We start from the raw sequence: 9140 nt of genomic DNA on the forward strand, positions 1-9140 counted from the left end.
TTTCCACAAATTACAATAATGTGGGTGGGGAAGGAAGAGAAACTGATCCAAAGTCGACAAGTTCAGGCCATTAATCTCTACCAACAAATTGCCTGTGATGTTGCATGCAGTCAGTTAATGAATGCAAGTTTATTTTTATTTATACATGGTCGCAATGGTGTTGGGAAAGACACTTCAGAGACTCACTCCATGGAGCCATGTAGGGCAGGATTTTCGTTGGGCCGTGGAGGCGGGATTGGAGACGTGTGGAGGGTTAAAATCTTGAAATCGGGGGGCACGAACCCTACCCGCCTCCATGCCAGTTTCAAAGGAGGCGGATACCCGACCTGTGCTGGGACCCACCTCCCTGAGGCGGGAAGGGGATTCGTGCCAATTAACTGCCTGTTAACAGGCAGTTTTTAGCCAAATCCCTATTTTTATTGCTGAAGTGTGGGATTCCCGACGGCTCCAAACCACGCCAAGTTAGCGAGGCGGACCGTCGGGCTGAGGGGCTTGGAGGGTTCGAGATGTCCAGTGTTCAGGTGCGTGATGGGTGCATGAGTGCAGAGGTAAGTGTGTTTGGTGTGTGTAAAGTGTTTAAAGAAGTTTAATTACCTTTACAGCCTTCCTTCCTTCAGGTCTCAGGAGTCCCTCATCTCACCAGTACAGAAAGCAGAATGGCCGTGAGCTGTCAAAAGTTGCAGCATTCAGCTTTCTGTTCTGGAGAGATCTCTAAATCAGCCTGAGAGGAAGGAATTAACTTGGAGTACAGATTGTCAGTGTTTGACAGCTTCAAACAGCTGTCAAACGCTGATATTTCATCTGTCAAAAGCTCTTGACAGATGAAATGTCAGTCTGTGACGTCACCTGTTGCCGGGTGGCCCTTAATTGGCCTGCTGAGCCCGCTGGGCGGGCTCAACAAGGTCAATCAAGTGAAAATCGAGTGGGTTGGCCACAACTCGATGGAGGCGGGACTACAACCCCAAAAATTATAGCCCCGCCTCCTACACGCCTCCAGTATCAAAATCCAGGCCATTGTGTCCAGATCCTGAAACCACACTGTGACAGTTGGCATAACAACATTGTGTTACCTTTTATGCTAATTACTTTGATTAATGACCGATGTCATCATCAATTAAAAGGTAGCAAGTGCCCCCTTCTTGAAGGGGCACAACCAATAGCCTGTAAATTAATCAAAACATTTTTAAAGGATAATTAACAAAATCAAATTAAAATTCGGTTCTGAAGGGTAATGCACTCCAGTCCCTCCGTTGCCCACAGGTCACAGAAGGCCTCAAGCGTGCCGGTGGACACCACCTTTTCCATCTCCAGGGATATCTGGGCGTGAACGTAGCCGCGGAAGAGAGGCAGGCAATCGGGTCAAGCGACCCCCTCGACCGCCTGCTGCCTGGACCTGTTGATGGCCACCTTGGCCAGGCCCCAGAGCAGTCCTACGAGGAGGACCTCCGATCTGCCCATCCCCACCCCCTCCAGACCGGGTGGCCAAAGATCAGGAGCGTGGGACTGAAGCACAACCAAAAATTGAGGAGCTGCCCCTTCAAATAGCAGAAGAGGGGCTGCAACCTCTCACACTCTATGCATACATGAAACACGGACTCCTCCAGGCTGCAGAAATTGCCGGCGGCCTGGGAGTCCGTGAATCTGCTTAAAAATTTATTGCACGGGACTGCCCTGTGCAACACTCTCCACGCCAAATCCCCAATGGAGAAAGGGGAGGACTCCCGCGTAGAGAGCCCTCCACTGGGACCCCCGCCTCCGCTGGACGGTAAGATGGAACGGCAGAGTGTGTTCGGACGGAAGACGAGGGCAATGGAGTGGAGAGTGTGCAGAAGCAGGCCGTACAGGAATGCTAACAACATTGACACTGGTAAAGGTTGACAGAAAAGCGTGACCAAAAATTGTGACAAAAGGAAATAAGGTTTGTGGTCAGGAAATACTTGCACGATACAACACTTTTAATAACGTACAGATGAATTGCTCAAGAAAACCAAATCCTAACAACACCGTACTCCTCATCCTGACACAGATAAAGTTCAAGGGGCAAACCCATGGGGTGAAACTGCAATAAAATGGATTTTATTTCAATAATGGTGTTAAACCGCTTCATCAAAGCAGTGGCACAAGTATGCGAATATGGTACAATTTCACCCAATTTGCTGAGTAATTTCTACAGTGATACTAACATTTTTGTACAGATTCAAAAAAAAAGTACGTAAATAAAGGAAAACACAAGGCTTACCTGTACCATGTTTGCAATGCATGTGGTGAGTACGGAGTTGCTACAGTCCTTCAAAACAGATTCTCACAGGTTCCAGTTATAGTGGATAAGTTGCTATTTCTGTGATCTCCTGGGGCTTGCTTGTTTGCCTTAGGGAGTTTCCCAGAGTTTTCCCCGAATTAACAGCAGTATTTTTTTCTCTCTCCTGGGAGGTAGCTATGCTTGGGGCCAAGTGAAGGGTATGCAAGGTTGTACTCTTGGCCAGATGGGGCACGCTTGATAGCCCAATAGTCTTGCTTTCCTTTTCAGATGTTTGTAATCATCTTTATTGGTGTAACCCAAATATCAGTGAAAATATGAATGACAAACAGAACACAAGCCTCCACATTCAACACAACATAGCTTATAAATAAATCCCTGCTGTGGGAATTCCCAAGCTGATAGCCAAAACACCTCTGAAGAGGAAAGCAGTGTATGAGAAATGAGCTTGCATTGCATAAGGAATAAGGGGAGTTGTTCTACCCAGGAATTTTTAAATTAAAATCCATAGTGCAGGGTCAACAAGCTGCCAGTTTAGTAATGAGAAAACATTCTTCTCTGCATACGATTTCACTGCACTTAATGTACGGAGGAAATCTTCACATACAGTGTGCTAGGAAATGAGTGCAGCTCCAACAACACTCAAGAAGCTCGCCACCATCCAGGACAAAGCAGCCTGCTTGATCGGCACCCCATCCACCACCTTAAACATTCACTCCCTCCACCACCGGCGCACCGTGGCTGCAGTGTGGACCATCTACAAGATGCACTGCAGCAACTCGCCAAGGCTTCTTCGGCAGCACCTCCCAAACCCGCGACCTCTTCCACCTAGAAGAACAAGGGCAGCAGGCGCATGGGAACACCACCACCTCCAAGATCCCCTCCAAGTCACACACACCATCCTGACTTGGAAATATATCGGCCGATCCTTCATCGTCGCTGGGTCAAAATCCTGGAACTCTCTCCCCAACAGCACTGTGGGAGCACCTTCACCACACGGACTGCAGCGGTTCAAGAAGGCGGCTCACCACCACCTTCTCAAGGACAACTAGGGATGGGCAATAAATGCTGGCCGCCCACATCCCAGAAACAAATTTTAAAAATGGTACGATGCATATTCACAGCACTGATTTCCCCACAAGTTGGGTTTGCCAGGATTAGGTGTGGATCACAGTTCAGGAACCTCCTCACTGAGAAGGGACTTCTAATGGTGTCACACGGTGGGATAGATTACCATTGAATGTCAGTGATTCTATTTTGATTAACAATGAGAGGGATTGTGAAAACAACAGCAATGAATGTGCAAGAGGTATAGGCTGGAGTGTGTTACATGGCAACACAGCTAGAGGGATTCAGTCTCCGTCCTTAGATATGGGACTTCTTGGAAACAAGCTGTAATATAGGTTATTCTTTACAACAGGTGAATTTCATGGTGACAGTTTTGTTCTCTATTCAGATAGCTGTTTTTGTGATGGCGCGGAGTGCCAAAACACAGCAACCTCTGTAACTAAATGATGCCATGTAAACAGTACTGGTTAATGTACCGTACCTCTCTGACCAAGCTTTTGATCATCTGCCCTAATGTCTCCTTGTGTGGCTCGGTGTCAAATTGTGTTTGATAATCGCTCCTGTGACGCGCCTTGGGATGTTCTGCTATGCTAAAGGTGCTATATAAATACACGTTATTGTTGTATGATCCAAATTCAACTGCCACTGTGGCACTTGAGCTAAACTGCAGTCAGATTGGACATTAGTTCAATGCATATTACAGAGAAAGAGGATGGAATTTTCTGGGGCAGCAGCAGGATGCAGTTGAGTGTGGCTTTGTACTAACGTTTCCTGCTCTAATGAGATCATTGAAACATTTGCAGCACTGCACCCAGGTCCTCCTGACCACATTCCTGCTCGTGACTTCCTCTGCAATCTGGCTGTCTTGGTCTCCTGGGGAGGTCTCTTCCGCCCATCGGAAGGGAAGAGGACCTCCGTGCGTGCTCTGACTCCCTCCATACGCATATGGAGGGAGTCATCGGAGGACCTGGGTGCAGCCCTCTGCCTCTGTGCAGTCACTATCAGTGTTTGCAGCACTCCAATGCTGTAGTACACTGACAGCACGATGTTAGATGAAACTTCAACTGTAAAGTGGCCATGGCCCCTTTAAAGATCCTGGCTGAAAACACGTCATGAATGACTTCAGCAGACCCGTTCCACCTCATTGGGCCGGGTAATGCGCTGGGCGGGCTTAATAGGCCCCATTAAGGTAAGTTCATTTTCAACAGTGGGATGGAGACCTGCCACGGACACCACCCGCACCGGACCCGCCAAGGTAAAGAAAATTCCAGCCATAGTGTGCTCTGAATGCATGATATACTGCTATTAATCCTCTCCACATCAACCCTGAGCTCCCTGGGAGAGTACATATTAAATCGGAAAGAAAACGGTCTCAGGCTTCTGATATTTACCTAAAAATAAAAAATAAAACATTTCCAGTTACTCAGTGTGGTGATTATTCCTATGTTTAATAAGAAGTATTGTGATTGGTGAATGGGGTGGTTGTTCTCTGTGTTAGTAAGAAGTATTGTAATTGGTTGTTTGTTTCTACCTTGAGATATATGCTGTAAACTCATTGATAGTGGATGTCAGGTGATTTGTGGTGGCCATCTTAAATTCAGTTCTCTCCAGTCATGGTTGGAGACTGGTGTTGAAAGATGTGCTACTGGATTTTTAAAGTTAATAAAGCCTAGATTAGAAAGGCAAATCTATTCTTTATTTCAATTTATTAACTTTTTATCAGAATGGAGCGATATCTTCAACCGGAACGATTCAATGCTGACCCTAATTCTGCAGGAGTGGATGATAAATGGAAACATTGGTATTGTACATTTACAAACTTTTTGGGTGTGTTGGAACAAGAGTCTCTGAATATGCTGATCAACTACATTGCTCCGGATGTGTATAAGTATATTTTGGACTGTAAAACTTACGAATTGGCTATTTCTACATTGGAGAAGATTTTTGTTAAACCAAAGAATGAGGTATTTGCACGTTATCTTCTATCTGCCCATAGGCAGCAGGTGGGAGAATCTTTGGATACTTATTTACAAGCACTTCGGCACCTTAGCGCTAACTGTAATTATAAAGCCGTGACGGCCGAAGAATATAAGGAAGAATCGGTACGGGATGCTTTTATTAATGGACTACTGTCTAGATCAATTCGTCAGCGATTGTTAGAAAATAAGACTTTGGATCTCAAGAGTGCTTTTGAGCAAGCTTCTACATTGGATACGGCTCAGAGAAGTTCGGATTCTTATGCTCTTTCTAATCGGCCTGCGACTGTGGTTTCGGCAGTTCCGGACGAAAAGGAATTAGGTGGACTTAATGGGAGTGGTTTACTAGATTCTGAAACAGTTTCTACTTCGGCGGCTGTTGCCTCTAGGATTCAGAAGTGTTATTTTTGTGGGAATGTCCGGCATCCTCGTTTGAAGTGTCCTGCCCGGGAGGCTGTGTGTAGTAAATGCGGCAAGAGAGGTCATTATGCACGTGTTTGTAAATCATTAGGTTCAATTACCTCCTCTTCTGCGACTATTCAACCTGTAGAGAGGGCGTTTATTGCATCAATTTCTGCTGCATTTGCTCATGGCCTAAACAAAGCTATAGTTATGGCCCAAGTTAATGGGTTAGAAGTGAAGGCTCTCATAGATACGGGCAGTACCGAGAGTTTTATAAGTCTTCAGTTTGCGAAGGAAAAGTGTTTGAAAATCTTGCCTGTTACTTATCAGGTGTGTATGGCTCAGACGACCCTTACTTCACAAGTAGCTGGTTGTTGCCTTGTGAAATTGATTCTTCTAGGTAATATGTATACTGATATACGCCTATCTGTTTTGCCTAATCTTTGTGCGGATATTTTGATTGGTCATGATGTGCTTAAATTACACGAGTCTCTCAGTCTTTCGTTTGGAGGGACTAAGCCACCCTTATCCATTTGTGGATTAACTTCTTTATCCATTTCTCCATTATCACTTTTTTCCAATTTGATGCCGGATTGTAAGCCAATTGCTACCAAGTCAAGAAGGTATAGCAGTCAGGATAGAGAATTTATTAATTCTGAAGTCCAACGTCTTTTATTGGAAGGAATCATTGAACCTAGTTGTTCGCCTTGGCGGGCTCAGGTAGTTGTCACCACTAACGAGAGGCATAAGAAACGAATGGTGATAGACTACTCTCAAACTATTAATAGGTATACTCAATTAGATGCGTACCCTTTGCCTAAGATTGATGAGCTTATCAACAAAGTATCTCAGTATAAGTTTTTTAGCACTATTGATTTAAAGAGTGCTTATCATCAGATTCCTATTGTTAAGAGGGATCAACCATATACAGCCTTTGAGGCTGGTGGAAAGCTGTATCAGTTTTGCCGAATACCATTTGGTGTTACTAATGGTGTTGCTTGTTTTCAACGGGCAATGGATGCTTTTATAAGTGATAACTCTCTCTCTGACACCTTTTCATATTTAGATGATATCACGGTGTGTGGTAAATCAAGGGTGGAGCATGATTCTAATTTAGAAAGATTCCTTCAAACTGCGGAAAAAGTTGGTTTAACTTTTAATAAAGAGAAGTGTATCTTTTCGACTACTGAGGTAAATCTACTGGGGTATATTATCTCGGGAAATAAGATTAAACCAGATCCAGAACGTCTGCGACCATTGATCGATTTACCTTATCCTACTAATTCTAAGGCTTTGCAACGAGTTGTTGGACTGTTTTCTTACTATTCTAATTGGGTTGCAAACTTTTCGCAGAAGATCCGGCCCCTTATACGGGTTACGACATATCCTCTATCATGGGAGGCCAGGACATGTTTTGATAAATTTTAAAAGGATATCCTAGGAGCAGTTGTGCATTCTATTGATGAGCAGGTTCCCTTTGTGATTGAGACGGATGCTTCTGATTTTGCAATTGGGGCTACTCTGAACCAAAATGGAAGACCTGTGGCCTTTTTCTCACGTACTTTGAACAATAGTGAAAAAAGACATTCTTCAATAGAGAAAGAGGCATATGCAATAGTAGAAGCACTGCGTAAATGGAGACATTATTTATCGGGGCGACATTTCACGTTGGTAACCGATCAAAAATCCGTGTCCTTTATGTTTGATGTTAAACATTTTGGAAAGATCAAAAATGATAAAATAATGAGGTGGAGGATTGAGTTGGCATGTTACCATTTTGATATAGTTTATCGTCCGGGGAAGGATAATGTTGCTGCTGATGCACTGTCGTGGGCTTATTGTTCTGTGATTCACGGAGATACGCTTATTAATCTTCACAATGCCTTATGTCATCCTGGGGTTACGAGGATGATACACTTCGTACGCAGTAAGAATTTGCCCTTTTCAGTTGAAGACGTCAAGCGGATGACTTCATCATGTTCTATCTGTGCTCGGTGTAAACCGAATTTCTTTAAGCCTCAACGAGCTCATCTTATAAAGGCTACTTCTCCTTTTGAACGTCTGAGCGTTGATTTTAAGGGGCCTCTTCCTTCAACAACTCAAAATCGATACATATTTACTGTTGTGGATGAGTTTTCAAGATTTCCTTTTGCTTTTCCTTGCACAGATGTATCAGCTGCTACAGTTATCAAATGTCTGACTCAACTTTTTGTCATCTTTGGGATGCCTGCGTATATCCATTCGGATCAGGGAAGTTCTTTTATGTCTTCCCAGTTGAAGGAATACCTTCAGAGTCGGGGAATTTCTACTAGTAGAACTACCCCGTATAACCCCCAGGGTAATGGACAGTGTGAACGATACAATGGGGTGATCTGGAAGGCAGTTATGTTGGCTTTGACATCCCGGAACCTTAAGAATACACAGTGGGAAATGGTACTGCCTGATGCCCTGCATTCCATTAGATCATTGCTTTCAACGGCTACTAATGTGACCCCCCATGAAAGGCTCTTTAATTACCCACGGAGATCTACTACGGGATATTCGGTACCTTCATGGCTTACTATGCAGGGACCTGTGCTGCTTCGACGCCATGTTAGATTGTCAAAATATGATCCTTTAGTGGAGGAGGTGGAGCTGTTGGAGGCAAATTCCCAATATGCTCATATTCGATTCCAAGATGGGAAAGAAAGTACTGTTTCAATTAAAGACTTGGCTCCTCGTGGTGGCCAGCCCTCTTCCGAGGATACTAATAATAGTCATGATTCAGATAATGTGGATGTTGTTATAGATACTACGAATATTTCCAATCCTATTGCAGATAATTATACTTCTATTAGTCAGCCTTTGATGGATGTTCATGACCGTCCTAGTTTACTTCCTGATGGGATTTCCAATCCGGAAACCGTTGATAATCGGGATATGGATAGCCTTCCTGCAGAAGATACTTCGGTGTCTCCGGGTGTGGGAGGGCAAGGAATTTCACCAAGGTTAAGAAGGTCGACACGAACAAGATATCCGGTCGACCGATTGAAAATGGACTTTTAAATTGATAGTAATGTTTTAAAATTGTTGAAATATTATATTTGTATTTTAGTTGTAAATAAATTAATTATAAATTGTAAAGGTTATTTTAGGTTGGAGCATGTTTTAAAAGGAAGGGTGAATGTGGTGATTATTCCTATGTTTAATAAGAAGTATTGTGATTGGTGAATGGGGTGGTTGTTCTCTGTGTTAGTAAGAAGGATTGTAATTGGTTGTTTGTTTCTACCTTGAGATATATGCTGTAAACTCATTGGTAGTGGATGTCAGGTGATTTGTGGTGGCCATCTTAAATTCAGTTCTCTCTAGTCATGGTTGGAGACTGGTGTTGAAAGATGTGCTACTGGATTTTTAAAGTTAATAAAGCCTAGATTAGAAAGGCAAATCTATTCTTTATT

Source organism: Somniosus microcephalus, unplaced genomic scaffold (genome assembly GCF_052327205.1).
Source record: "Somniosus microcephalus isolate GS21.2 unplaced genomic scaffold, FLI_Smic_1.0 unresolved_chr2, whole genome shotgun sequence".
Lineage (NCBI taxonomy): Eukaryota > Metazoa > Chordata > Chondrichthyes > Squaliformes > Somniosidae > Somniosus > Somniosus microcephalus.